The 27,700-nt window shown below is 48.3% G+C and overlaps 2 long non-coding RNA genes across 5 annotated transcripts; both read left to right on the top strand.

The window, feature by feature from the left end:
- The first annotated feature begins 10,164 nt into the window (after window positions 1-10,164).
- LOC128146618 (uncharacterized) lies at window positions 10,165-13,139 on the top strand. 4 transcript variants are annotated; one of them, XR_008236800.1, is made up of 4 exons: window positions 10,165-10,318; window positions 11,026-11,296; window positions 11,474-11,579; window positions 12,690-13,139. It is a non-coding gene; the product is annotated as an uncharacterized LOC128146618 (long non-coding RNA). The 4 variants fall into 4 exon arrangements; XR_008236799.1 differs by lacking the exon at window positions 10,165-10,318 and adding an exon at window positions 10,461-10,543; XR_008236798.1 differs by lacking the exon at window positions 10,165-10,318 and adding an exon at window positions 10,715-10,912 and having other exon boundaries at window positions 12,604-13,139.
- A 754-nt stretch (window positions 13,140-13,893) lies between these two features.
- Window positions 13,894-24,957, top strand: LOC128146607 (uncharacterized). Its single transcript, XR_008236791.1, has 3 exons — window positions 13,894-14,197; window positions 24,394-24,477; window positions 24,853-24,957. It is a non-coding gene; the product is annotated as an uncharacterized LOC128146607 (long non-coding RNA).
- The last annotated feature ends 2,743 nt before the right edge of the window (window positions 24,958-27,700 follow it).

Raw genomic sequence — 27,700 nt, 5'->3', positions numbered from 1 at the left:
TTGCCTAGCAATCGAGATGTTGTACGGCAGCTCGGAAACCGCGCATGCGCGCTGCTCCTTTTACGGCGCTCGCCGCTGTTGCCTAGCAACCGTAGCGCGACACGACGCCTCGGCAACCGCGCATGCGCGGTGGGGCGGTTTACGGCGCTCGTGGTGTTGCCTAGCAACCGCGATGCTGTACGGCAGCGCGGAGGCGCGCATGCACGCTGCTCCTTTTACGGCGCTCGGCGCTGTTGCCTAGCAACCGTAGCGCGACACGACGCCTCGGCAACCGCGCATGCGCGGTACGGCGGTTTACGGCGTTCGTGCTGTTGCCTAGCAACCGAGATGCTGTACGGCAGCGCGGAGGCGCGCATGCGCGGTGCGCCTTTTATGGCGCTCGCCGCTGTTGCCTAGCAACCGTAGCGCGACACAACGCCTCTGCAACCGCGCATGCGCGGTGGCGCGGTTTACGGCGCTCGTCCTGTTGCCTAGCAACGAGGACGCTGTACGGCAGCTCGGAAACCGCGCATGCGCGCTGCTCCTTTTACGGCGCTCGGCGCTGTTGCCTAGCAACCGTAGCGCGACACGACTCCTCTGCAACCGCGCATGCGCGGTGCCGGGCTTTATGGCGCTCGTGCTGTTGCCTAGCAACCGAGATGCTATACGGCAGCGCGGAGGCGCGCATGCGCGGTGCGCCTTTTACGGCGCTCGGCGCTGTTGCCTAGCAACCGTAGCGCGACACCGCGTCTCGGCAACCGCGCATGCGCGGTGGGGCGGTTTACGGCGCTCGTCCTGTTGCCTAGCAACCGAGATGCTGTACGGCAGCTCGGAGGCGCGCATGCGCGGTGCGCCTTTTACGGCGCTCGGCGCTGTTGCCTAGCAACCGTAGCGCGACACGACGCCTCGGCAACCGCGCATGCGCGGTGGGGCGGTTTACGGCGCTCGTCCTGTTGCCTAGCAACCGAGATGCTGTACGGCAGCTCGGAAACCGCGCATGCGCGGTGCGCCTTTTGCGGCGTTCGACGCTGTTGCCTAGCAACCGTAGCGCGACACGACGCCTCGGCAACCGCGCATGCGCGGTACGGCGGTTTACGGCGTTCGTGCTGTTGCCTAGCAACCAGAAGGCGGTCCTGGCGTTCGGGAGCCGCACATGCGCGGTGGCGCGTTGTGCCGCCCTCCTGCTGTTGCCTGGCAACCTGAACGCGGCACAGCAGCTCGGGATCCGCGCATGCGCGCTGGCGGCGCCTTTCGCCGCCGCTCTCTTCCGCCACCTCGTGACCAATGTTCGGTACTGCCGCTGGGGAGCCGCGCTGGCGCCTCGTGCCAAGCGCTCGCCGCTGCCACCCTGCGACCAACGTTCGGTACTGCAGCTCGGAGGCTGCGAGTGCGCGGGGCTGCCCCCGTCCCGCACGTGCCGTCCGACGGTACCGGCAATGCGGCGCCGGCGGGAGGTGCCGCCGCGCTCGTTGCTTCCTCCCGGTAAGGAAACGCCGCCGGAAAGGAAAGCTTGCATGGGCTGTCTCTGCCTGGCCTCCCTCTCCGCGCGGCGTGGCGCGGGAGCACAAAGGGACAGGCAGGGCACTTACCGGCTGCGGGCAGGAGCTGCTGCGGCTGAAGCTGGAGAGGCCAGAGAAAGGTAGAGAAGAAGAAATGGAAGGCCGGCCGGCCGCCCAGCCGGCAGCTGCCTCCCGCTGCAGGCAAGAGAGAGCCTGCCTCTCCGCGTGTGGAAGGATCCCTCTTTGTAGCCCACAGCAGGTCAGACCGCCAGGGTGCACCGCAGCGTCCGTGTGCAGCACCGACAGTGCGGTACGGCCGCGTGGCGTGTGGGCGAGCGAGGCTCCGTGCCCAGGAAGCCTCGTCTTGCAAGACCTGTGAGACACGTGTTCTCCTAGGGGGAGGACGGCCGTGCAGCCGGAGTTACGGAAGAGGAGGGGAGCGGGAGAGGAGCCGAAAGAAGCGTCTGAACTGGCAAAGTCTCCTGGCAGCGCCAAGAAACAGAGCTGTGGTGAGCCCCGGGCCCTCGGGGCCCTGTCTCTCTCTCCCCTCTTCTGCGTTCTGGTCCCTCCCTGCCCCTCCCCTGGCCCCCTCTCTTTCCCACACTGCTGCTTTTTTTTTTTTTCCTTTCCTCCCTTGTACCTCTGATACTGAAAAGCCGGTCCAGGAAACTCTCTAAGGCTCGTTTTGGAGTTTTAGAAAGCGGGCATTCTTCATTGCAGCGCTGGATGCACGGGGGATAGTTCCACCTAGCGTGCGTGCCACAGCTTTAGCACAAACAGGTCATATAGACTAACTAATTGCATATGAATCAGATTAGTATACGTATACATAAAAACGATGGCAACTGATTATCATAGCACTGTCTACATCCGATCACGCGCAATGAAGGATCCATTTGAGACGAAGGGCTGCTTTTACGACCACCGACCCATTTGAAGTTCTTGCTGGCTGTCCTTGAAGTCTTTATTCTTGTTCTTGTTCTTTGATCTTGAAGCTTAACGCAGTTTCAATCGCATGCGGTCAGTTTCAGCATTGTTCTCATCTAGTCATAAGAGCAAAGAACTGCAAAACTTAGGAGTACCTACCTCTGCTAGTTAATTGCTTGGCTATACTTTTGTCTATTGTTTCAATCATCGTGTTAGTGTAAGATTTCTAATAATTATTTACTAAATCTCACTTTTACAGTCACGTAGCAGCAAACCAGTTTCCACGGCTGGTACAAAATATTAAAACCATCCAAAAATATTTAGACGTGCCATACAGAATGTACGGAAATATGCTATCAGAGGTGTCCCAGGGACAGGGGGAGCGTCAGGGGGGGCCCCGAGCCCCGGAGCGGACTCGCTGGCAGGACTCGTTAGGCGCGCGACTGACCGAACGGACACCGGCCGGCCGGCCCCGTTGCCCTCCGGGCTGCGTTTGCGCTCCCCTTGCACGGGGCGAGGGGCCGTGAGAGAGCCCAGGGGAGGAGGAGGTGAGGCGCTGGGGGGGGGTCGGGCCATGCCCCCCCGTTCCTGCTGGGCTCCAGCTGTTGCAAGTATTCTGGAAAAGAAATCAAAATTTAATCACATAGAAGAGTTAGGTTTGATTAAGAAGTAAAATTGTGAAGCGTAATGTATAGGATTGTTACGTCTGAAACGTAGCCATAGAAACTTTAGGAACTGCGTTACGTGTGACTATCGGAACCTTAATATTGTTAAGGTTGGAAATAGCTAACCCTAGAAACCTCACCAGGAAGTTACAGGTTTTTCTATGTTCCGTTTCAAGAAACGAAGGAAACCGTCGTGGACGCCAGTTTGCTGCTTGGAAACCCCCTTACCCTTCCCATCTTGATTTGAGTATCGAAGATTCCAGTCAGTAGAGCTAAGTGTAACTGACCAATGATTGTTTTTAAATAAGAATATTGATAAGGTTATATAATCAAAGGACCAATCCTTAGAAAGGTTAAATTTAAGAACGAGCATAGTATGCCTTTTTATGGAAAGAGCTTATGTAACAATGACCTGACAGAAAAAGTCTGTAAAAACTGACGGATTTTGATACTAAGTGGGACGCGCCTTTGGAGGAGCGATCCCCCGTGTCCCCAGCGCTGCGATAAACGAAGTGCCCGCTTCTTAACTTCACGTTGGTGTTAAGGAGTTCTATTCCGGATTTCGGTAACGGTTTTGGCGACCCAGACGGGACCTTGCGAGTGAGACCGGACGAGATCGAGTGTCGATCAAACTCCGGCCGGCGCCGAGGTATTCTCGGGGAGAACCATCGCCCTCGACTCACAAAGCTCCTCGCGGCGTTCCCTGGAAAAAAGGTAAGGCGCTGCTTCTTTGGAATTTGTTTGGAAAGCCTGCCCGTGAGGCGCGGCGAAAGCTTCGCAGGGTTGGGGCTTGGAGGGTACCCGTTTGCAGTGGAAGCCTAGGCGTCTGCCCCTAAGTTGTAAGCGAAAGCTATTGCTGGGTTGGACTTTGTGTATTATTTGGGACAACTGTCATTTGCGTTTGTTTGGTATTTGGGATTTGAATGTATATAAGTATAATGGCATTAGCAAAATTGTTTAAGAATAAGAGTGCAGGAAATAGAACTGCTGATGAAAAGATACCAAAAACGTCACCGTTGGGATGTTTATTGGCACACTGGGGTGAATTGCAGGAAAAATGGGAAACAAACAGAACTTTGAGTTATAATACGATATTGCAATTACTGTTGTTTTGTAGGAGAGAGAGTAAATGGAATGAAGTGCCATATGTCGATTTGTTCTTTTTAAGTGAACGTAGCTGACGGGGACCGGAGGGGTCTCCCAGCAGAAGCTCTGGTTACAGCTAAACTGGGAGAACAGAAAATTGAATATGAATTGACGCTAGAGTCACCTTTTCAGTTTTAAATACCTTAGAGGGAGAGTTAAGTTTTGAAGAAATTGGTGGTGTTGGTGCAACAAGTGAACGAGAAACTAGACCCTTCTTTAAATCTTTAACAATGAAATTAGGAAAGCAACGGGTCACTCGGCAGTTTTTGTATGTGCCAAATTTTCCTAAACTCCTGTTAAGGGGAGATCTACTGGAGAACTTAGAGGCAGAAATTAAATTAAAAAATGGAGAGATTAAAATTTTAATTCCAGAAACTAAACGTATCGAAGCAGTGGCTTTGTTGTTACAGGATGGTTACCGAAAGCAGAAGATCATACCAGTCAAAGTATAATGCTGTAATTCCAATCGTCTGGACTGGGAAGTTCCCGGTAAATCCAAAAAGCAGAACCTGTGAGACTTGATTTAAAGCCAGGATCGAATCCGCTAAGAATTAAGCCATACCCCCTAAAACTGGAAAGCCGGAAAGGGTTAGTATTGATAATACAAAAATTTTTAAGATATAAATTGTTAACAGAATGTGAATCCAAATATAACACCCCGACCTTGCCTGTTAAAAGGCTAATGAAAAAGATTATAGATTAGTTCAACACCTCAGAGCAATAAATCAAATAGTACAAGATATTCATCCGGTAGTAGCAAATCCTTATACTTTGTTAACAACCCTAACAGAGAAACGAGAACGGTTCACAGCGTTAGACTGAAAAGATGCCTTTTTCTGTATTCCCTTGGATCCCAACAGTCAAGAGCTTTTTGCTTTTGAATGGGAAAATCCTGAGACTGGGAGAAAAAGACAATATACACGGACAGTCTTGCCTCAAGGCTTTAAGAATAGTCTTACCATTTTTGGAAATCCATTGGCACGAGAATTAGAGATTTGGAAGAAAGAAAATAATCAAGAAATCTTGTTGAAATGTATGGATGATCTGTTAATTGTAGCTGAGATGGAAGAACAATGCACAAAGTTAACTATTAACTTTTTGAACTCTTTGGGAATCAGTGGATAGCGAGTGTCAAAAGAAAAAACCCAAATAACCCAGAAAGAAGAAACTTATTTGAGTTTTAAAATCCTAAAAGGACAGAGACAATTAGGAACTGAGAGCAAAGAGGCAATTTGTCGTCTCTCCGAACCTAAGACTAACAAATTAATGACGAGCATTTCCGGGAATGGTTGCGTGGTGTCACCTGTAGATTATCAGTTGTGGCTTGCTGGTCCGACCTTTATAGGAGCAGCTCAAAACCTCAAAGAATGGATTGGACTGATGAGACAAGGGGAGTCAAAAGAATCTCAGTAGACATAATAAAGGGGGATGAGAGATGATGTTTAGCGCTTACATTGTTGAAATTAGCTGAGGCAAAGACAGTCTTTGATAAGAAGAGCTGGTCCCAAGGACCAGCCAATGAGGTAGAGACAGCTCCCGATAAGAAGCAGGAGCAGGCCCCAAGAGCCAGCTAAGACCGGTCTTGCGGCTTGGGTGAATACCAAGAAATCACTGAGCCTGCGCAAGAAAAAAGGTTACTAGCGGTGACGAAGAGGAGTCATCTCTCTTCATCTCTGCGACCACCAGACGACCACCATAAAGAGGCACTGCGCAAGCGCAGTTGAGAGGAGACTATGGAAATGACCTCTCGGAGCTGATTTTAATATGAAGCGGGGATAGGTCATGCATATGTATAGGCGTATTGTGAATATGTAACACTTGACTGTATAAACTTGAGACAAACTGCCGAGTCGGGTGCGCACGACTTTGGTGGGACTACCCCCCGTGCTGCCCAGCGCCGGATGAACATACCTACTTTACAATCTCACTGACCGTGGAGTCTGTTTTCCGCACGTCACTGATGCCGAGAAAGCTACTTTCAAAGAATTGAAACAGGCTGTAATAGGGGTGCCAGCCCTAGGCCTGCCAGATCTCACAAAGACATTTGAACTTTTCACTCGTGAAAGAAGAGGTATAGCTCTGGGCATCCTGGCCCAATATTTAGGGCCAAGTGGGCGAGCTGTGGCCTACTTCTCGAAGCGATTAGATCACGTGAGTCTGGGATGCTCTGGTCGTCTGAGAGCCGTCGCTGCAACTGTGCTACTGATCCAGGAAGCTCGTAAGTTCACCTGAGGACAAAGGATCGCTGTACGTTTCCCATACGATAACTGTTGCGCTAAAACAGAAAGGGGGGCATTGGTTATCCCCTAGCAGAATGCTGAAATACCGAGTGGTGTTGCTGGAACAAGATGATGTTTACTTAAGAACTACTACCACCGTTAACCCTGTTGCGTTTTCAACAACCGGTCAAGTTAAAGGAGAACTGGAACGTGACTGCTCGCAGACAATCGAAAGAGTTTACCCCAGCTGACTGGATCTCTGAGATGTGCCGCTAGAAGAAACAGACTGGGAACTCTATACCGACGGAAGCGGTTTCATCTGTGAAGGAAAACGTTTATCGAGATAGACAATAACAACCGAGGAGGTAATTGCGTTGCGAACTTTGCCTTCGATGATATCTGCCCAAAAGGCTGAATTGAGAGCTCTTATTCGAGCTCTGGAACTAAGTCAAGGAAAGCGAGTCAACATTTGGACAGACTCAAAGTACGCTTTTGGAGTAGTACGTGCGCATGGAGCGATATGGAGAGAGAGAGGACTGTTATCTGCACAAGGAACCACCATTCAGCATGCAGAACAAATACCGAAATTGTTAGAAACCGTTCAAAAACCAACAGCAGTCACGATAACGCGCTGTAAAGCGCATCAGTTAGGTAAGACTGTTCCTAACGCAGGTAACCGACTGGCTGATAAAGCTGCTAAAGAGGCTGCAGAAAAAGGCATCCTAGCGCTAGTTCCAGAGAAAAGTATAAAATTGCCTAAAGAAACTCCAAATTATAATGAAAAAGATGGAAGAATTAATTGTTAGATTGCAGGCTAACAAAATGAAACAGGACAGGCTGTAATACCGACAGGTCAAATAATAGTCCCGCCCACAATAATAAGAGAAATTGCCCGAGCTGAACATAACAAAGGCTATCGGGGAACAGAAAGTAAAATATGACAAAGATTGTTTAAACAATTATAAGCGGATATGAAATTTATATATAAAATGATCCCCAAATCAGTAATAAGATTATCTTTGGAATTATTAAATAAGGAAATTTTTTAGGGGAATATTAGCAAATTGATTTTATAGAATTGCCTTGAAAAGAAGGATCTATCCTAGTTTTAGTTGATATCTTTACTGGGTGGCCCGAGGCTTTCCCTTGTCGCACCAACAAAGCAAGAGAAGTAGTTAAAGTCTTGCTCAAAGAGATAATACCAAAATATGGGGTGCCTGTAAGAATGTCATCTGACAATGGCCCTCATTTTATAGCAAAGATGATGAGACAGGTTCAGCAAAATATTATCTATAGATTGAGACTATCACACCCCATATAGACCACAAGCAAGGGGGGGCGGGGGGGGGGAAGAGAATGAACCATACCCTTAAGCAACAGTTGAGTAAAATTTGTCAGGAAACCTCACTCACTCACATGGGTTAAAGCCTTACCCACGGCTCTATTAAGAATCAGAGTATAGCCAGAAGAGAAAGAAAATTTAAGTCATTATGCAATGTTATATGAAAGACCGTATCAAGAGACCTATGTTCTGAGTATCTTGAGTGGCTTTGGAGATATGTTTTTAAAAGGTGTTATGATTTCTTTGAGAAATTCTTTTCAAGAACTTCGTCAGTATGTCTCCGCAGCTGGACCCTTAGAATTGGACGTAGCAGCGCATCCCTTCCGACCAGGAGATTGAATATATATAAAATCACTGAGAAGTGGAAAGGACCGTATCGAGTCATTTTAAGAACACTTACAGCAGTAAAGGTCTGGGAGAAGAACCTTGGCTTCATTATTCAAGACTAAAGAAAGCACCAACAGGAAATTGGAAGTCTAAAGAAACTGGCCCTTTGAAACTGAAAACCTGTAAGTAAGTTTCACGTTATCTATTTGGGAAAATAATTGTGTAAAGTTTATAATATTGGGGTTGCTATTAGGAATATTGTCAAGGGCAGTAATCTTTTTGTGTGTTATAGGGTTTAAGTATTTTTTTTGAGGGGTTCTAAACACAAGATAAACAAAATGAAACAATTATTGTTTGAGCTATTAATCTTGATATTAACCGTTTCTGTAATTTTGATTAAAAAAAAAAAAAATTCTAGTTTTGGAATTGATTCGAAGTTTTGTAAAGACACAAAATTTAACCTCGATAACAGCCTGCCTTCCGATTCCAAAGTCAGATGAAAATCTAGTTCCGTGGAGAACACTGACATTGAATTTAACCAAAACTTGAGAAAAGACGTAGAACAATGAGAATCATTTTAGCAAATTAAATTGGATGGATTTAAAAGGCAATTATTTTTTTAAATTTGAAAGAAGGAATTATAGCATTTTGAATTATAACATTACCAAAGTATCCACCTCACGGACAAAAGAATTAATTTATCGCCCTTCGGGAGAGACTTGTACAAACACCCCTTGGGGCTGTCAGCTGGCAAAACCGTAGAGACAAGTGCGAAAAGGAACTTGGGATCCTATTTAAAATATAAAACGATGTTTGGAATTTACTGGAGTTCCAGGATCCTTGTTAGATCCACCCAGAGTCAGGACCATCTATGGAAATTTAGATTGGTTTAGACATACAGAGAAAAATCACACATCCTAAAGAGAAGGGTATGAAAGTTTAGACTTGCAACTCCTCTGACCCCAAAATCCAAAGACTTTCTCTAGTAGCTAAAGCTCTAAGATGGGGGATGTATTTGTAGAAAGTAGAATAATATTTTAAATGATCCTGGGTCCCCTCTTAATAATGGAAAAAAATTAGCTTGGAATTGACTGTATTAAAGGACAGGTGAAAAGTTTAGGGTTAACTGTTTGGGTGACTAGTGATGATATACGATCCACTCACCTTTTCCTGAAGGACAAAAGCAAATAATGGACTTTAGACTTAATAACTCTCTCCTCTCTCTGGAAGAAATCTCCCTTGTGGCCTCGGCGGTGGACCTGGGTAAATCGAAAAGATGATACCTGGCAATTGCCAAGTCTTAGAACTAAAATAAGACGGGTATTAAAATCTGTATTTTTACCCCAGTGAACAGCTCGTCAAGAGTCATCTTACTTTGACATCTTTCATTCCATAAACGAAGCGCCTGCTTCTGAACTTCCTATGGGTGTTGTGGAGTTTTATTCGGGCTTTCGGTACCACAGCTGCGGGCCGGGGCTGGAGGAGCCCCAGGTGCGGGCAGTGAGGCTGATGGCGACGGCCCCTCCCTGGAAAGGGGGAGCTGCCGGGGGAGGGGCCGCGGCGGGGCCGGTGGGAGCCCAGGCGGGAGCGGAGCGGAGCGGAGCAGAGCAGAGCGGTGGCCGGGCTGCGGCTGCCCCTCGGGAGAAGATGAGCGGGGCCGGGCGCCCCTCGGACCGCGAACGTCCCAGGCGGGGGTGGCCCGGGGGAGGTGGGGGCCGCCTGTGCCGAGGCCGGGGGGCCGGGGCCCTGGGGGCTCGCGGAGGGCCGGGAGCACGTGGGCCGGGGGGGGCCCGGGCCCCGTGGCGGGGCTTGCGCAATCGCCCGGCGGGTCCCGGGGAAAGCCCCGAGGAGGACGGCGGGGTCCGTGCCGGACGCGCGGAGCGGCAGCGGGGCGGGGCCGCGCCGTGCCGGAGCGGCGGCGGCGGGCGCTGCCCCGAGCCGGGCGGGGGGTGCCGCGCCGTGCCGGAGCCGGCGGCGGGAGCGCGCCGGAGCTGCCCGGAGCGGCGCTGGGTGCCCGGCGGGGATTGCAGCTGTGCCGGCGTGGGGGTAGGCGGAAACGGAAGCGGCGTCCCCTCGGGGTCAGGCAGCGGGGCAGGCTGCCTCCCGGGGCATGCCGGGAGCTGTAGTTTTCGCGGACTCGGCGGCCGGGCAGCTCCGTGGCTCTCGGGCGCGGCGTAGTCCTCGCTGCCGCCGCGGCCCCCGGAGTCCGACCAGGTCAGACACAGGAGCGTTCCCGGTTTCGCGTGGTTTTCCGCGGGCTTCCCGCTGCGCCCGCTCCCCGACCAGCCCTCCCGGGCGCATGCGCCGTTCTGCGCGTGGGGCAGCCCGGCGTTCGCGCGCCGGCTGCGGCCGCTCCGGCGCATGCGCGGTTCCCGGGAGCAGCGTGGCGGCGCGCAGGGCGCGGGTCTCGGCGGCAGCGGGCGAGCGCCGGGACTGCGGGTGAGACGAGCGATCCCTTTCAGCGGGGGCGGGGGTAGGGGGTGCCTCCTGCCCGCTGGCGGGATGGGAAGCTGCGAAGCTGCCGCCGCGGCAGGCTGCCGGTCCGCCGGAGGCGAGCCGGGCCAGGGCAGCGCCGGGGAGTTCCCCGAGAGCCGGTAGAAGGGAAGAGGGGACGGAGGCGGGCACCCCCAGGCGCGGCCAGCGGGCGCCTGCCCGAGTCGCCAGAGCTCCCCCGGCCCCGCTCGGCCCGTGCGGCTGCCCCCAGCTCCAGCCCCTCCCCTGAAGCCTGCGCTGTAGCCGCAGGCAGCCCCCGAGCCCTGTCGTGAGGGCAGCAAGCTGGCCCTGCGGTGGTCTCGAGTCTCCCTTAACGTGGGTGCCGTTAGCAGCGGCGCGGGGAATGAGCGGTGTCTGCGGAAGGAGGGGCTCCGGCCAGGGTCGAGCTGCGGTAATAACGGTCACTGCTGCCTCTTTCCTTCTCCCAGAGGCCACGCTGTGGGTGCGGTTGTCCGTTCGTCCCCTGGGGATGCCGTTGACTGCAGCAGCCTCAGGCTTGCGTGGGCTGTCTCTGCCTGGCCTCCCTCTCCTTGCGGCGCGGGAGCACAGAGGGACATGCGGAGCGCTTACTGGCTGTGGACAGGAGCTGCTGAAGCTGACGTTGAAGCTGGAGAGGCCACAGAATGGTAAAGCTGCTGAAGAATAAAATAAAGAGGATCCAGCCACCAGCTGCAGACAGGAGATAGCCTGCCTCTCCAGGTTAGGATGGATCCTTCCTAGTGTAGTCCTCAGCAGGTCCGATCACCAGTGTGCACGGCAGGGTCTGTATGCATAACCAAAACCACAGTACAGCCATGTAGTGTGTGTGCATGTGAGGCTGTGTTTCTAGGAAGCCTCATATTGTAAGAGCTGGAAGACACCAATCTATTCTCTTAGGTGGATGACAGTCAAGTGAGTGCAGCTACAGAGGAGGAAGGGAGAGGGAGAGAGAGACAGACATGTCTGAACTGTCAAATTCTCCCAGCAGCTCCAACAGCGGGAGGTACAGTGAGTCCTGGACCCCTGGGGCTGTGTCACCCCTCTTCTGCATCCCAGTCCCTCCCTGCCCCCACCTTCTCTTTCTCTCAGTGCTTTAATTTTTTTGGTTTTTTTTTTTTTCTGTACCTCTCCCTTTCTTGTTCTCTAAGTCCCCCTCTTTCTCTGTTGTTCTGCCTCTGTTTTCTTTTTCTCTCTGCACTTCTGACCTGTCCTATCCTTCTTTTTTTTATCCTCTGTCTCTGCCTTGCAGCCCATCACTCCTTTGTCTTTCTCCATCTATCCGTCTGTCTTCTTATCCCAATCTTGTTAATTCCTCCCTGTCTGCCCTTTAGCCCTTCACAATTCCCACCGCTCTCACCTGTCTGATGCTGTGTCTCTATTTTTAAACTCCTTTCTCTGCCCTGTATTCTGGATACACTTTTACTTTCTTAGATTCTCTTGTTCCAGGTCCCTGTCCCTATGTTTTAACTTCTTCCCTCACTGTCCCATAGCCCATTTTTGTCTTTATTATTCTCTCTCTGTCTGGTTCCCTGTCCCTATTCTTTATTTCCCCTCTCTCTCCCCTTTAGATCATCAGTGTTTTTGATATTTCTCAGTCTCTCTCATCTACCTCACTGTCCCGTTTTTTAATTCTTCCTTTTGCCCTGTGGCTCATCACTAATATTTGTTTTTATCCATCTCTCTGTCTGGTACCCTCTCCTTTTTTATTGGTTCCTCCTCTCTGTCCTGTAGCCCGTTGCTATTTCCCCACCCTGTCTCTCTCTGTCTCCCTTTCCTTACTTTTCAATCCCCCCTCTCTGCCCTGTAGCCGATCACTGTTGTAGTGAGTTTGTGTGGCAAGCTGGGGCAGGGGAGTGGATAGGGGCTGCAGGGGTGGGTTCTGTGAGAAGACACCAGGACTTGCCCCCATGTTGGGCACAGCCAGTTCCAGCTCCAAGATAGAGCTGCTACTGGTCAAAGCTGAGCCAACCAGCAACGCTGGTAGCACCTCTGTGATATTTAAGAAGGGCTAAAAAAAAGCTGTGCAGAAGCTGTCAGTCCTGCAGACACCAAGGTCAGTGAAGAAGAAAAAGGAGGTGGTGATCCAGGTCCTAAAGCAGAGATTCCCCTGCAGCCTGCAGTGAAGACCATGGTGACACAGGCTGTCCCCCTGCAGCCCACGGAGGTCCATGGCGGAGCAGATATGCACCCTGCAGCCGATGGAGGACCCCTCGCCAGAGCAGGCGGATTCACCCGAAGGAGGCTGTGACGCTGTGGAGAGGAGCCCACACTGGAGCAGGTTTTCTGGCAGGACCTGCGGCCCCATGGGAGTGACACCACACTGGAACAGAAGAAGAGCACAAAGAAGGAAGGAGCAGCAGAGACAACTTGTGATGAACTGACTGCAACCCCCCGCTCCTTCTCCCCCTGTGCTGCTCGGTAGGAGGAGGTAGAGAAGTCAGGAGTGAAGATGAGCCCAGGAAAAAAAGAGAGGGGTGGGGGGAAGGTGTTTTTCAGATTTGTTCGTATTTCTCATTATTGTACTCTGATTTTGACTGACAATAAATTAATTTCCCCAAGTCGAGTCTGTTTTGCCTGTGACAGTAATTGGTGAGCGATTGCTCTGTCCTTATCTTGACCCACAAGCTTTTTTGTTGTATTTTCTACCCTCCGGTCTTGTTGAGGAGGGGGAATGGTAGAGTGTCTTGGTGGACGCTCGTCAGCCAGCCAAGATCAACCCACCACAGTTTCCTTCTCTCAGGCTCCCTGTCCCTATTTTTAAAATCTGGCCTATGTTTCTTGTATGTCGTCACTTTTGAAACTTTCTACCTCTCCATCCTTATTTAAATTCTTGCATGTTTCTTAAACCCAGTTGCTTTTTAAATTTTCTTGCTACTTTTCCTTCTCTTTGTCTCCCTGACCTTATTTTAATTTCTCACCTGTGTTTCTTGTACCCTGTTGCTTTTCAAATTTTGTTCTTATGTCTCCCTCTATGCAGCTCCATGTACCTACTTTTTGATTCTTTTACCCTGTTGCTTTCAAAATTTTGTTTCCTTCTATCCATCTCCCTGTCTCTAGTTCCTAACTCTTCCCTCTCTGTCCTGTACCCTGTCACTTCTTAGATTTTCTTTCTACATCTCCCTCTATCTCCCTGTGCCTATTTGTTAGTTCTTGCCTATGTTTCTCGTATGCTGTTGCTTTTTGAAAATTTTCTCTCTACCTGGCTCCCTGTTTCTGTTTTCTAGTTCTTGCTGTTTCTTCTCCCGTATCACTTGAGAATGTTTCCCTGTGCCTTGTCCTGTCTTTATCTTGTTGTCCTGCCAGTCCCTTCACCTTCTCTCCCCCACTTCCTATTATTTATTCCTCCATCTCCATCCCTGTTGTTTTGCTCAGTCTCTCTGCGCTTCTCTCTCTACACTGTTTTCCTGCTTCTTGTCCCTCTCTTGTTCCCAGCATCCCATTTTCTGGCTCCCTGTCTTGCACCTCTGTGTCCCTCTGTCCTTCCTCCTGCTTTACTCTTCCCTTTTATCACCCCATCCTGCTGCCTTTGGGCACTGAGCCTTGTAGCCAACTCATTGCCAGGATTTCTTATATGCATTAATGAATAAATTTTTCCTGCCTCCTCTGTGTCCCTGGATGTGGGTAGGTGTAGGGGCAGGGATAATATGCTGTGGGGCTTTGGCAATGGCCCCTGTTCCTGATGGGCTCCAGCTGGGGCTGGGATGGCCCCAGGTGTGGCCAGTGAGGTTGAGGATGGGGCTGGCCCTGCTGTGTGAAGGGGCTGCCTGGGCAGGGGAACTGGCTGAGGAGGGAGTCCAAGGGGGTCTGGCTGGTAGGTGCCTGCAGCAAGGAATGGCCAGTCCCCGTGGCAAGGAAGGATCCCTCTGAGCTGTTCCTGGCCTCTGTCGGCTACATGCGTGAGCTGCCGTGTATCAAGGAAGCCTTGTGGATGAGGAGCATTGAGGCGTCCGCTGCGTGCTGCCGAGTGGGTGAGGGTCAGGCAGCCGGCACTGGGGAGGAGGAAGGGGCAGAGGCAGAGAGAGAAACGTCGGGGCGGTGAAGGTCTCCTGCCGGCACCAGGAGCTGTGGTGAGTCGCACATCCTCTCCTCTACATCCTGGCCCACCTCCGCCTCCCTTCCTCCGTCTCCCTCTCTGCCTGCCCGCCTATGTGTATGGCTCCTCAAAACTTGTTATTCTTCTGTCAACTCTGCCCAGTACCCTGTTGCCTTTTAAATGTTTAATATGCCTCTCTCTAACCAGCTGCTTCTCCCTGTTTTTTATTTTTTCTGCACCGCCTTGTACCCCATTACTTTTAAAATTTAATTTCTATGTTTTCCCCTCTCTGTCTCCCTGACCCTATATTTTAATTCTTCCCTCTTTGTCCTGTACCCAGTTTCTTGAGACTGGCTGGGCATCGGTCAGTTGGTGGTAAGCAAATGTTTTCATTTGCTGGTTTTTTTTTTTCTGTTACAACTTTTAAAAAAAAGTCTTTTTAATTATTAAACTTTTTATATCAACCCATGAGTTTCTCACATTTACCCTCCTGATTCTCCCCCTATCCCACTGTAGGAGGGAGTAAGTGAGCAGCTGTATGGTACTTAGTTGCCAGCCAGGGTTAAACCACGATGCTACATCTACATTTATGAAGCTGCCTATTGCTATTTTTTAATTATTTCCTGTCTGTTGTGTACCCTGTTGCTTTGAAAATTTGCTTTCTATGTCTACTTTTATCCAGTTTACTGTCTTTATTTTTTATCTCTCTGTCCTGTGCCCCTGTGATACTTTTAAATTTCCTTTATATTTCTCAGTTTTAGTTCACTGTGGCTATTTTTAAAATTTTTTTCTGTCCTGTACCCAATCACTTCTTAAATTTTCCTTCTATGTCTACTTCTATCGAGCTGTGTATCACTGTTTTTTAATTCTTTCCTCACTATTGTGTACCCCGTTGCTTTTTACTTTTTCTTGCTATGTCTACTTTAACCTATTCACTGTCTTTAAGTTATTCCTGTCTGTCATGTAGCCCATCACCTTTTAAATTTTCTTCCTATGTCTGTTTGTTTAGTTAGCTGTCCCTGTTTTTTAATTCTTTTGTCTCTGTCATGTACCCTGTTGTGCTGGTTTGGGCTGGGATAGAGTTGATTTTCCTTCCAGTAGCTAGTATGGGGCTACGTTTTGGAGTTGTGCTGAAAACAGTGTTGATAACACAGGGATGTTTTTGTTATTGCTGAGCAGTGCTTGCTCAGAGTCAAGGGCTGTTCTGCTTCCCACCCTGCCCCACCGGTGAGCAGGCTGGGGCTGAACAAGGAGCTGGGAGGGGACACAGCTGGGACAGCTGACCCCAACTGACCCGGGGGCTGTTCCAGACCATACGATGTCATGCTCAGCATATAAAGCTGGGGGAAGGAGAAGGAAGGGGGGACATTCAGAGCGATGGCATTTGTCTTCCCACATAACCGTTACGCGTGATGGAGCCCTGCTTTCCTGGAGATGGCTGAACACCCGCCTGCTGACGGGACGCTTCAAGGAATGAATTCCTTGTCTTGCTTTGCTTGTGCGCGTGGCTTCTGCTTTACCTATTAAACTGGCTTTATCTCAACCTGTGAGTTTTACTTTTTTTCTGGTTTTTCTCCCCCATCCCACTGCAGGGGGGCAGCGAGCAAGCGGCTGGGTGGTGCTTAGTTGCCAGCTGGGGTTAAACCATGACACCTGTCACTTTTTTCCAATTTGCTTTCTATGCCTACTTTAACCTATTCACTGTCTTTGTTTTTTAATTTTATCCTCTGTCCTGTACCATCTCACTTTTAACATTTTCTTTCTGTGTCTGTTTGTTTGCTGTCCCTATTTTTTAATTCTTTCCTGTATGTCCTGTAAGCAGTTGCTTTTTAAATTTTCTTTCTATGGCTAGTTTTATACAGTTCAACTGTCTATATATTTTTAGTTTTTTCATCTCTGTCTTGCACCTCATTGTTTTAAAAATTTTCTTTCCATCTCTCTATTTATCTATTTTTCTCTCCCTATTTTTAAATATCTTTCCTGTCCCGTATGCCATAATTTTTTAAATTTTCCTTCTATGTCTACTTTTATCAAGCAGTGTATCACAGCTTTTTGATTCTTTCCTGGCTGTCGTGTACCCTGTCACTTCTTACATTTTCTTTCTCTGTGTCTCTCTCTTATTCACCCTATCCTTATTTTTTATTTTTTTTCCTAGCCTTTCTTTAATGCTGTCACTGTTAAAATTTTCTTTCTGTGTCACCTTTTATCCAGTTCACTTTGTTTTTTAATTTTTCCGCTGTCTCGCACTCCATCACTTTTACATTTCCTTTCTATTTCTCTATTTAGTGTGCTGTCACTATTGTTTAATACTTTCTTGTCTGTCCTGTAGCCTGTTGCTTTTTAGATTTTGGTTCTACATCTTTATTTCTTTAGTTCGCTGTCCCTATTTTTCATTCTTTTCCATTTTTCCTTATTCCCATCACTTTTTAAAATTTTCTATCTCTGTTAACCAGTTCTGTCCCTATTTTTTAATTCTTTCCTGTCCTGTACCCCATCACTTTTTAAATTTTCCTTCTATGTCTACTTTTATGATGCTGCATATTACTGGTTTTTAATTCTTTCCTGTCTGTCCTATACCGCATCACTTTTAAAATTTACTTTCTATGTATCTCTCTCTTTTTCAGCCTATCAATATTTTTAAATTTTTTCCTTTGTCTTAGACTCCATTGCTTTTAAAATTTCCTGTCTGTTTTAGTTTGCTGTCCCTATTTTTTTCCCTTTAATTCCTTAATGCTGTGCTTTTAAAATGGTCTTTCTATGTCTTCTTTTATCCAGTAACTGTTTCTATTTTTTAATTCTTTCCTGTGTCATGAACTGCATTGCTTTTAAAATTTTCTATGTCTACTTTTATGTAGTTCACTGTCCCTATTTTTCAATTTTTTCTCTCATAATTCTTTTACTTTTCAAATCTTTTTTTCTAGGTGTACTTTTATCTTGTTTTCTGTCCCTATTTTTAATTTTTTCCTGTTTACTGTATCTTGTCACTTTTAAAATTTCCGTTCTATGTCTACTTTTATCAAGATGTCACTCCCTTTTTTTAAATTTTCCTGTCTGTCCTGTACCCCATCTCTTTTAAATTTTCTTTCCTCGTCTATTTTTAGCCAGTTTGCTGTCTTTATTTTTTAATCCATTCTAGTATGTCCCATACTCAGTTGCTTTTAAAATTTTCTTTCTATGCCTTCGTCTGTCACATCTCACTTTCTCAGGATGACAACTCAGGTTTGCCGGTTCCCAGGTCAGGATTAAAGTGAAACGACACTAGGGATCCTTTAACTCACAAAACTCAACTTTATTCGCTCACCACAAAAATTGGCATGAAACTACATCAGTAAACTGTGTAACCTGTGCTAACCCTACATCACCAAACATATACTACAGGCCTTGCTTATTTTGGGATCACTTCAGGGAAGACAAGAAGGAGAGCCCTCCGGTCGAGTCACGAGGTTCAGAGCAGACCCCTTTGCTTTCTAGACTCCTTCTCACAGAGGAGCCTGGGGGCAGCTGGATTCACTCCTAGTCCCAGACTTGGTCAACGGTTTATGTTTACAGGGATAAAATGTAGGGATTATAGAAAAGGAAAAAGAAAGAGAGAAACAAGACAGAGAGAAGAGAAAGATTTCACCAGTCCTGGGTGCAGCATTGGTTCAGTCAACTGAGGGGTCCAGTCCTGCTGGACTTGCACACCTGGGGCTTCAGTTTGTGTCCTTTTATCGTCCTTGCCCCTCCTTCGGGCAGGCACTCAAACTTGTTAGGTTAATTAGGTGTCATGAGTGAGTGGTGTGTGAGCCTTTGGGACTTGGGGGTCGTTTGGGGGGTAACTTCCCCTTCCCTGCAGATGTGATCTTTTGTCATGCATGGTGAGCTGTCCTGCTCAGCATATCAGAACAGCATTATCAGAACAGGGAGCTGTGCACCCTCTGGCATGCCCTTCCCCTCCTGTTGCTGATGGGTGCTGATCCGCTTCTTTTCACCTGTGGTTCCTTGCTATGCAGGGTTCCTTGTTATGCAGAGTTTGTTGTTAAGCAGAACTTGCCCCACCATGATGTTTGAGACATTAACTCTTTCAGCCTCTCACACCGTCTATTTAGGGGTTTTTGCTATTTTAAAATTTTTTCCTCTCTTAATGCCTTCACTTTTGAATTTTGTTTCTTTGTTCACTTTTATGTATTTTTCTGTCTCTATTGTTTCCTTTTTTCCTATCTGTTCTCTATGTTATGACTTTTAAAATTTTCTATGTCTACTTTTATCAAGATGTCTAACCCTATTTTTTTATTTCCTGTGTCCTGTTGCTTTTATTTTTTTATCTACTTTTATCCAGTTCACTGTCTTTATATTTTATTCTAGTCTGTGCTGTGTAATTTAAAAATGCTGTCACTTTTAAAATTTTGTTTTAGTTTGATGTTCCCATTTTTTTTTCCTTTATTTTCTTAATCTTGTTGCGCTTTAATTTTTTTTTTTCTCTACATCTGCTTTTATCTACCTCCTGTCCCTACTTTTTAATTCTTTCTTGTCTCTTGGTGTCCTGATTTTGGCTGGGACAGAGTTAATTTTCTTTCTAGTAGCTGGTATAGTGTTATGGTTTGGATTTATTTTGAGAAGAATGTTGATAACTGTCCTGGGTTCAGCTGGGATAGAGTTAATTTTTACAGGAACCTGGGAGGTGGGGGGGCATAGCCGGGGCAGCTGACCTGAACTAGCCAAGGAGCTATTCCATACCATGTGACATCATGCTTGGTATATAAATGGGGAGCGGGCCGGGGGGAGCGCTCTGGACTTTCTGTGGGGGAAGTGGTGGAGCGTCGCGTTCCGGGTGGTGAGCAGTTGCACTGTGCATCACACTTTTTGTATATTCTTTCATTAGTACCGTTGTTGTTTGTCCCAGTAAACTGCCCTTATCTCAACCCTCGAGGTTCCAGTTTTTTTTTCTTTTCTCTCCTCCGTCTCCTCCCTATCCCACCGGAGGGGGTGGGAGGAGTGAGCGAGCGGCTGCGTGGTGCTTTGTTACCGGCTGGGCTGAAGCCATGACAATAACACGCTGGTGTTTTCAGTTGTTGCTAAGTAGTATTTAAAACAAGTCAAGTATTTTTCAGCTTCTCATGCCCAGCCAGCAAGAAGGCTGGAGGGGCACAAGAAGTTGGGAGGGGACACAGCCGGGACAGCTGACCTAAACTGGCCAAAGGGATATTCCGTACCTTATGATGTCATGCACAGTATATAAACTGGGGGGAGTTGGCTGGGGGTGGGGAGCAGGGGCCCCGGATCACTGCTTGGGAACTAACTGGGCATCCGTAGGTGAGCGGTGAGCAATTGCATTGCACATCGCTTGTTTTGTATATTATCTCCAAGTATTATGTTTTGTATATTATTACCTCCAATTATTTTATTATTATCTTCATTTCTGTCCTATTAAACTGTCTTTATATCAACCCACAAGTTTTACTTTTTTTTTTTTTCCCCTCGATTCTCTCCCCTAACCCACTGGGTGGTGGTGGGAGTGAGCGAGCGGCTGCTTAGTTGCTGGCTGGGGTTAAACCGCAACAGTTGGGTAGGTTGTCAATTTTAGAATTTTCTTTATGTCTCCATTTACTTAGTTTGTTGTCCCTATTTTTAAATTTTTTTCCTCCTTTAATGCCTTCCTTCTTGAATTTCTTTTCTATGTCTACTTTTATGTAGTTTTCTGTCCCTATTTTTAAATTTTTCTCCTGTGCCTTGTACCCTTTTATTTTTTTTTAATTTTCTTTCTATGTCTACTTTTATTTTTTGGGGGGCTCTTTTCTTGGCTCATCCTCAGGCTTTAGAGGGTCTCCTCGGCATGCTTTTATCTCTGGGTGTAATTTGCACCCCCCTTGGTTTGTCAGAACGTTGCCTCTTCCTCAGAGCAGTCTTTTTGTCCTCTCTTCCATCTCGCTTGCCTCCAGTGGGTCAGTCTCCCTCATGATACCTGTACCGTGTTCAGATCTCCTCCCGAGTATCTTTGTGCCCTCGAGCCTTCTTCTGTGTCTCTGTCTACCTCGGCACCCCTCTATTTCTGTCACAATGCTTCCTGCGAGCATCCTTCTGTTCCATCGCTATCCTTGAGTTCTGTAGCAGGCTTTGTTTCTTTCGTATTCAGAGACAATTCCTCCTGAGGCTTTCATTGTGCCCCAGAGCACTCTTACCTTATTCACTGCCATCTTGGATGTCTCCATTCTGTCGCTCATCCCCTGAGGACATCTGTACATTGCTGGGACACCTTCCTGAGTTTTGCATTGTGTCCCAGAGCTGCCTTCTGTCTTTCACTCTCAGCACCCTTCTTCTCCCATCATCATGCCTCCCGAGGCCATCCTTGTGCCCCACAGCCCTCTTTTGGCTCTGTTGTGCACTTTGCACCCTTCTCCCTCCCTGAGAACCTTTCCTGATGCCATCTTTCATCTCCAGAATGCTCATGTTGTCCTCTATGCTAGCTAGCATACCTCTGTTCAGTCCCTAGTCCCCTGAGGACATCTGTAGTCTGTTCAAATCCCTTCTGGACTTCTTCATCATGGCCTGGAGCCTTCTTTTGCCTGTCCCTCTCAGAAGCCCTCTGCTACTGTCACAGTGTCTCCTGAGGTCTTAGATTTTCCCTGCAGCACACTTTTAGCTCTGTAAGCCCCCTTTGGACTCATTTTGTTGCAATTGCACCTCTCTGATACTGAAAAGCCGGTCAAAGAAACTCTCTAAGACTTGTTTTGGAGTTTTAGAAAGCAGGCATTCTTTATTGCAGCGCTGGATGCACGGGGGATATTTCCACCTAGTGTGCATACCACAGCTTTAGCACAAACAGGTTATATAGAATAACTAATTGCATATTAATCAGATTAGTATACATATACATAAAAATGATTGCAACTGATTATCTTAGTGCTGCCTACATCCTATCATACGCAATGAAGGATCCATTTGAGGCAAAGGGCTGCTTTTACGACCACCGACCCATTTGAAGTTCCTGTTGGCTGTCCTTGAAGTCTTTATTCTTGTCCTTGTTCTTTGATCTTGAAGCTTAATGCAGTTTCAATCACATGTGGTCAGTTTCAGCATTGTTCTCATCTAGTGTACAGGACCATCTAGTCATAAGAGCAAAGAACTGCAAAACTTATTACTTAACTAATTACTAGTAACTTAATTACTAGTTAATCACTTGACTACACTTTTGTAACTATGTCCCCAGCTACCCGTTGTCTACTGTTTCAACCATAATGTTAATATATGATCATTTATCAAATCTCACTTATACAGTTATCTAGCAGCAAACCAGTTTTCATCAGTCTACCTTCTAAAGGATGTGTCGTATTGTGAGCTGACCTGTTTAGCTCGAGTCCTAATTAGGGCACCTGCTAGCCTCTCCCTTTGCTGGAATTCTTCTACTCATTTGGTGTTACTTTTTTAATATGCTGAAATACAATTTGTGATTTTAATTTTTCAGATGTGTTGTCGTAAGGGTGTGGTGATGCTCAGCAGATGCCCCATCCTGTGGGAAGCACCCCCTCCATGGGGCAGGCAGTGTGGATTATCTGGCGTTGGGTCAAGAACCCAGAGTGGAATTGCTGTTGCAGATTATCCCAGACGAGTTTACCTACTGTGGATTACGTGGGTGGAGCCCCTGGTGAAGGTAAACCTCATGCATGCCCCCCCCAGCCTGTGCATGTTCTTGCGCACATATCTTTCCACCCCAAACTATCCATCTAACCCACCTTCCATGCGAGTTTTTTCCCATGTCGATTGGTGGGGGCGTCACCCCCTTCCCCCCACCCACCGGGTATCCCTGAAGTTCCATGTTTTCTCGGTGTCATTTGTGGCTGCTGTCCCCACGTAAACTGCGGGGGGCGTGGCTGCTGCCGACCCTTTGCTGCATGACTGCAGGGGGCGTTGTTGCCCCACGCCCCCAGCCTGTCCCTGTGGGGCATGGCTGCTGCCTGGTCCCCCCTGTGTATTTCCATGTTTTTTTGGTGTCTTTTGCGCTTTGGGACTCTTGTACCTCTGTTAAGGGAGTCAGTTGGAGACACGCTCAGGGGGACTCTGAATCATTGGCTATTCACAGCAAATAATTTATTTTGCAACCAGAGATATTTTGGAGATGGAATTCTTAAGGGATCTAATTCTGCTTTTTGATTCATTCCTGTCCAGAAGGTAGTTCTGGTAGAAGTTAGGTGGTATGCACAGTCTTGCTAGAAATGAAGCATAACCCCAGAGTGTTTTGGCTTTTTTATAGGAAACTAAAGCACATCAATTTTGATAACAACATTGTCATTGCATTTAATGAGCTAGTTTCTTACATAGTTTAGAAGGACATCTATTGTTTTCTATCTACACCCCAGAAAAATTAAGTTTAATTCTCTACCCGGTCACATTGCTGATGCAATAGGTGTAGCTGTAGTACAGGAGCAAGTAGTGTCATTTCCTGCAGGGGTTACTTTCTCTGTTCAGGGCTTTGCTTGCTGTAAATTTAAGGCAGGTGAGAACAGTGCTGCTGCTCCTCCAGCTGACTTCATACCTTCTGGTGGTTTGCCCTTCCCCTTTCCCAGGGGATTGTGCTAAGGGTGGTGGGTGGAGGGTTAGGGTATTTGAGCCACAGCCTCTGCTGAGGGAGCTCATTGTGCTCCTGGGTTTCTCTGGTGTTGGTGCTCAGCTCTTCCTTGGGTCCTTTGCAGCTTTTGAGCTGGCTCAGCCCTTTGGGAAGAGGTGTCTGCCTGAGGTAAGAGCTTCAGGACCAGTCAAGGTTCAGCAGCATGTGTAGTAAAAAGTAACACTTGTATGCAGCTTTTTTTTTTCCTCTCTTTTTTTCAGGTCAGTAATTTTGTTTTGAGTGTTCAGGGGTAGAAAGAGGGTTTAATAGTATGCTTTTTTTAATTCTTCATGCATTGTGTTTTCCTGGAATTCCCAACTTTATTGAAAACGGAACCTTGTTTTTTTCACCAGTTCTGCTGTATGCTGTGTAAGTTGCTGATATCTCTCTTAACGGGACCGATGATGACGTTGTTTAGCAGGGGTTAGAGTGAACATCTTATATGCATCTGTATATGGAGTTTTAGTATTTCTGAACAAAGCAGAAGGGCCAGGAGGCACAGTGCCTTTCAGGCCCTGGGATGCCTCGTCACCTTTCCTCATTGCCCACAGAATGCCATGTTGTCCCTAGAACCTTTGCAGCTTGTGGCAAGCCCCTCGTGGATTATAAGCCTTAGGACTTAACTTTATTTTGTGGACGTGTGGCAGAGCTCAGAGTCTCTGGGAAGTTGTAGGTTAGGAGGTGCCCCCAGAATTTGGGATGTGGCTCAGAAGAGCGGCTCCTGAGGAGTAGCCACTGAAGGGGGTTCAGGGGTGCAAATGGAGGGCAGGAGGTGTCAGGAAGCAGTGGGGTTGCTTTCCTGACAGTTGAGAAGAAGAAAAGGGGTTTCTAAAGTTTTGGGACTGATGGGGAAAGGGAGGAGGGTTCACCAGCCTTTCTCAGATGAGTTTTGCAGTTGAATTTGGATGTCATAGAATGGTTTGGGTTGGAAGAGACCATAAAGATCCTCTGGTTCCAACCCCCCCAGCAATGGGTAGGGACACCTTCCGCAAGACCAGGTTGCTCAAAGCCCCATCTGACCTGGTCTCGAATGCTTCCAGGGAGGGTGCATCCGCAGGTTCTCTGGGCAACCCGTTCCAGTGCCTCGCCACCCATAGTGAGAAACTTCTTCCTAACACCTAAACTAAATGTACCCTCTTTAGGACTAAAGTTGTTACCACCTTGTCCTATTGCTGTACACCCTTGTAAAAAGAGCCTCTCCAGGTTTCTTATAGGCACCCTTTACATACCATGAAGTCTGCTATAAGGTCTCCTGCAAAGCTGCATGCCAGTGAGCGGTCCGAGAAGGTGAGGCGGTTGTCGGTCGGGTCAGTGTTGAACAGCAAAGTATTATGCGGCTGCTCGGTTAAGCATTTACCTTCTGTTTTGGAGGCGCTGTGTGGGCTATCTTTGAATTGGATGAGCGTTTGAGGAGAGCTGTGGATTAGCGAGGAGGAGCGTGGGGCCGATGACTTCTCATGAGCGCCATGCTAATTTGGTGTGTCTTGGTACCTTAGGTACCACGAGTGACGATGGCTGCAGGGTCTGATTCTGGAATGAGCGGGGAAGTGAACACGGTGGCGCTTGTGAGGAGGGGGGAGTTGGGGAAGTAGTTGGCGTTGGCTGGCGGGATGCTTACTCCCTTTTCTGGTTTATTTTTTTTCTGTGCTTGTTCTATTGCAGATGTTGAAGACCAATGTGTCACCTTGAGGAACATCCCAGTTAGCCTGTGTGGTTTTTGTGGAGGATGGACTCAGCCCCTCGGCCCTCTGAAAGCTACGTTGAGGGACCAGGGCTGGGGAGAGGCTGGGAGGAAGGGATGAAGCTGGGAATTGCAGGGAGGGAGGGGTTTTAAAGTTAGCGCAGGAGAGAGGGCTGTCCCAAAGCAGTCCCCTTTAGGCAGGCAAAGGGAGCGGGTTGCTTTTCAGCGCGAGACCTGCGTGTGCCGGGCAGGGCAGTTCCGACCTGTGTCCGCAGTGGTGTGTAGTTTGCGTAGTCTGTCTTCTGTGCCTTCGACCTTCCTCGGGTCTCGATGTCCTCGTCGCGCTTTGCGCCGGAGGAGCGTGGCATGCGCTTTGGGCGCCGTCCCTAGGGTCTCGAATGCCCGTACTCATCGGCCCGGTGCTAATCGGGTGCTTCTTTTCTTGCGCTCGGAGCTCTAAAGCGTGGATCGGTCTCGGCGGGTTCCGGTCGGTCCTCTTCTGCGTCGGCAGCCCCGCTCTCTAGCCATCCGTTTTCTCGGACTGGGACTTCTTCCCCGCATCCTGACGTCCTTAGGTCTTGACGCCAGGCTTCTGGCACATCCGTCATCTGGGTTTTGACAGTGCCGCCTTGTAATGGGGTGTTACGTTCGACTCCTCTCCTCGGGGTCTGCCGTAGAGCCTCCTGGCCTCACGGTGGCGGCCCCGTAGGTCATCTTGCCTGACGGCGCCTCCCGTCCGGGGGTCATTCTTTTTGCTGAGAGTTTTCTCTCTCTTTGAATCGCCTCGTTGGTAGCGTTCCACGTGGCGAGGTTCTGCGCATGGGTGTGTTTGGCTTGGAGCTGCTCTGCCCGGGGATGTAGAGTCAGGGGTAGGTGGAACAGCGATAAGAGTCTATAGGTGAAACGATGTGCCTAGACTGTTTAGGTGAGGGTCGTACAGTCATCTCAGCTCAAGTAGGCGTCGGTGGGCTGTGTGGACAGCCGTGCCGATAGTGTTTTACGGAGACGATTGGAGCCGTGTGGCAGGGGCTGTTGAGGGGTAGTGAAGTGGATTTGAATCTCTAAGGTGTTAAGTCTTGCACGTGATGGGCTTAAAGTTTTGCCCTGGTTTTTTTTTGGTTGGCGTGGTTTTTTTTTTTGTTTTGTTTTCATTTTAAGATGGCAGGCTGTAGTTGGACTCCAGATGGTCTTTGTAGATGGAATCAAGACCTCTGGAGCTGTTAAGCTCTTGCTCTGCATCCAGGTGACTTGTTCAATATGGTTTTTTTTTTAGGTGCGAAGGGACAAGATGCGTGCCAGAGAGCGACGGGGAAAGGCAGCGGAGCGCCGTAAGGAGGTGGGTCTGTGAGTGGAGTCAGAGGGAAGATGCGGCCGGTGGCTCTATGATTAGGTGATAGGGTTTTTACTTTTTTTATATTTTGAAGGTGCGAAGGAATGAGCGGAGCGGGCTGTCAGCACCGGAGGTGACTTGGCAAGTTGAGCCATGACTACTGGGTTGAAGCAACGGTTCCTTTGGAGGTGGTGTATTGTTGGTGAAGTTGGCAGCATCCCTTGTTATTTGTTTTTTGCAGGTGGTATGGAGGCTTCAACGTGGCAAGCTGTCGATGGCAGAGGTGGGGTGGTTGAGCGGCCAAGGTAAAGGAGAGGGAGTTGGGAATCGGTGCGGGCGGGCTGAGGTTTCGGGCGGTGTCTCGGCATGCGTCTTCTGCTTTGCTTTTTGCAGGTGGCGCACGCAGCCTCGGAGGGGCGAAGCCACAGGCCGATGAGCAGTCTGAGAAGGTGAGGTGGTTGTGGGCTGGGTTGGTGTTGTATATCGAAGTATGATGGGGCAGTTTGGTTCAAGCTTTTCCCTTTTGTTTTGGACGCGCTGTGCAGGCCACCTTTGGAATTGGATGAGCGTTTGAGGTGAGCTGTGGATTAGGGAGGAAGAGTATGGGGCTGGTGACTTCTCACGAGTGCTATGCTAATTTTGTGTGTCTTGCTATCTCAGGTACCATGAGTGATGATGGTCGTAGGTTCTGACTCTGGAATGAGCGGGTAAGCATAACACTGTGGTATGTGTCATTAAGTGGGGGGTTGGGAAAGTAGTTCGTGTTGTAGAGGAACGTGTGTGTTGTAGAGGAACGTGTGTGTTGTAGAGGAACGTGTTGTGAAGCTTTAGGGTTGCTACTGTAAAGCTGAGTTGTTGTTGTGTAAAGCTATTGTAAAACTTCAGGGTTGCTACTCTAAAACCCGTGTTGCGAAAACCATTATAAAACTTTGAAGTTGCTGTTGTAAAACCGTGTTGTAAAAAACCGTGTTGTGAAGGTTTAGGGGTGCTACTGTAAAACTGAATTGTAAAACTATTGTAAAACTTTGAAGTTGCTGTTGTAAAAACAATGTGTTGGAAATAACTGCGTTGTAAAAAGAACCGCGCGTTGTAAAAAGAAGCGCGCGTTGTAAAAACGACGTGCTGGAAATAACTGCGTTGTAAAAAGAAGCGCGCGTTGTAAAAACGACGTGCTGGAAATAACTGCGTTGTAAAAAGAAGCGCGCGTTGTAAAAACGACGTGCTGGAAATAACTGCGTTGTAAAAAGAAGCGCGCGTTGTAAAAACGACGTGCTGGAAATAACTGCGTTGTAAAAAGAAGCGCGCGTTGTAAAAACGACGTGCTGGAAATAACTGCGTTGTAAAAAGAAGCGCGCGTTGTAAAAACGACGTGTTGACAAAATGGTGCTGGAAATAACTTTGTTTTAAAAACGTGGTGTAAAAACAAGTGTTGTGAAGCTTTATGGTAGCTACTCTAAAACTGTGTTGAAACACGGTATTGTAAAACTTTAGTTGCTACT

Source organism: Harpia harpyja, chromosome 9 (assembly GCF_026419915.1).
Source record: "Harpia harpyja isolate bHarHar1 chromosome 9, bHarHar1 primary haplotype, whole genome shotgun sequence".
Lineage (NCBI taxonomy): Eukaryota > Metazoa > Chordata > Aves > Accipitriformes > Accipitridae > Harpia > Harpia harpyja.
The sequence above is the reverse complement of the archived record's forward strand: the minus strand, read 5'-3'. Positions and strand labels throughout refer to the sequence as shown.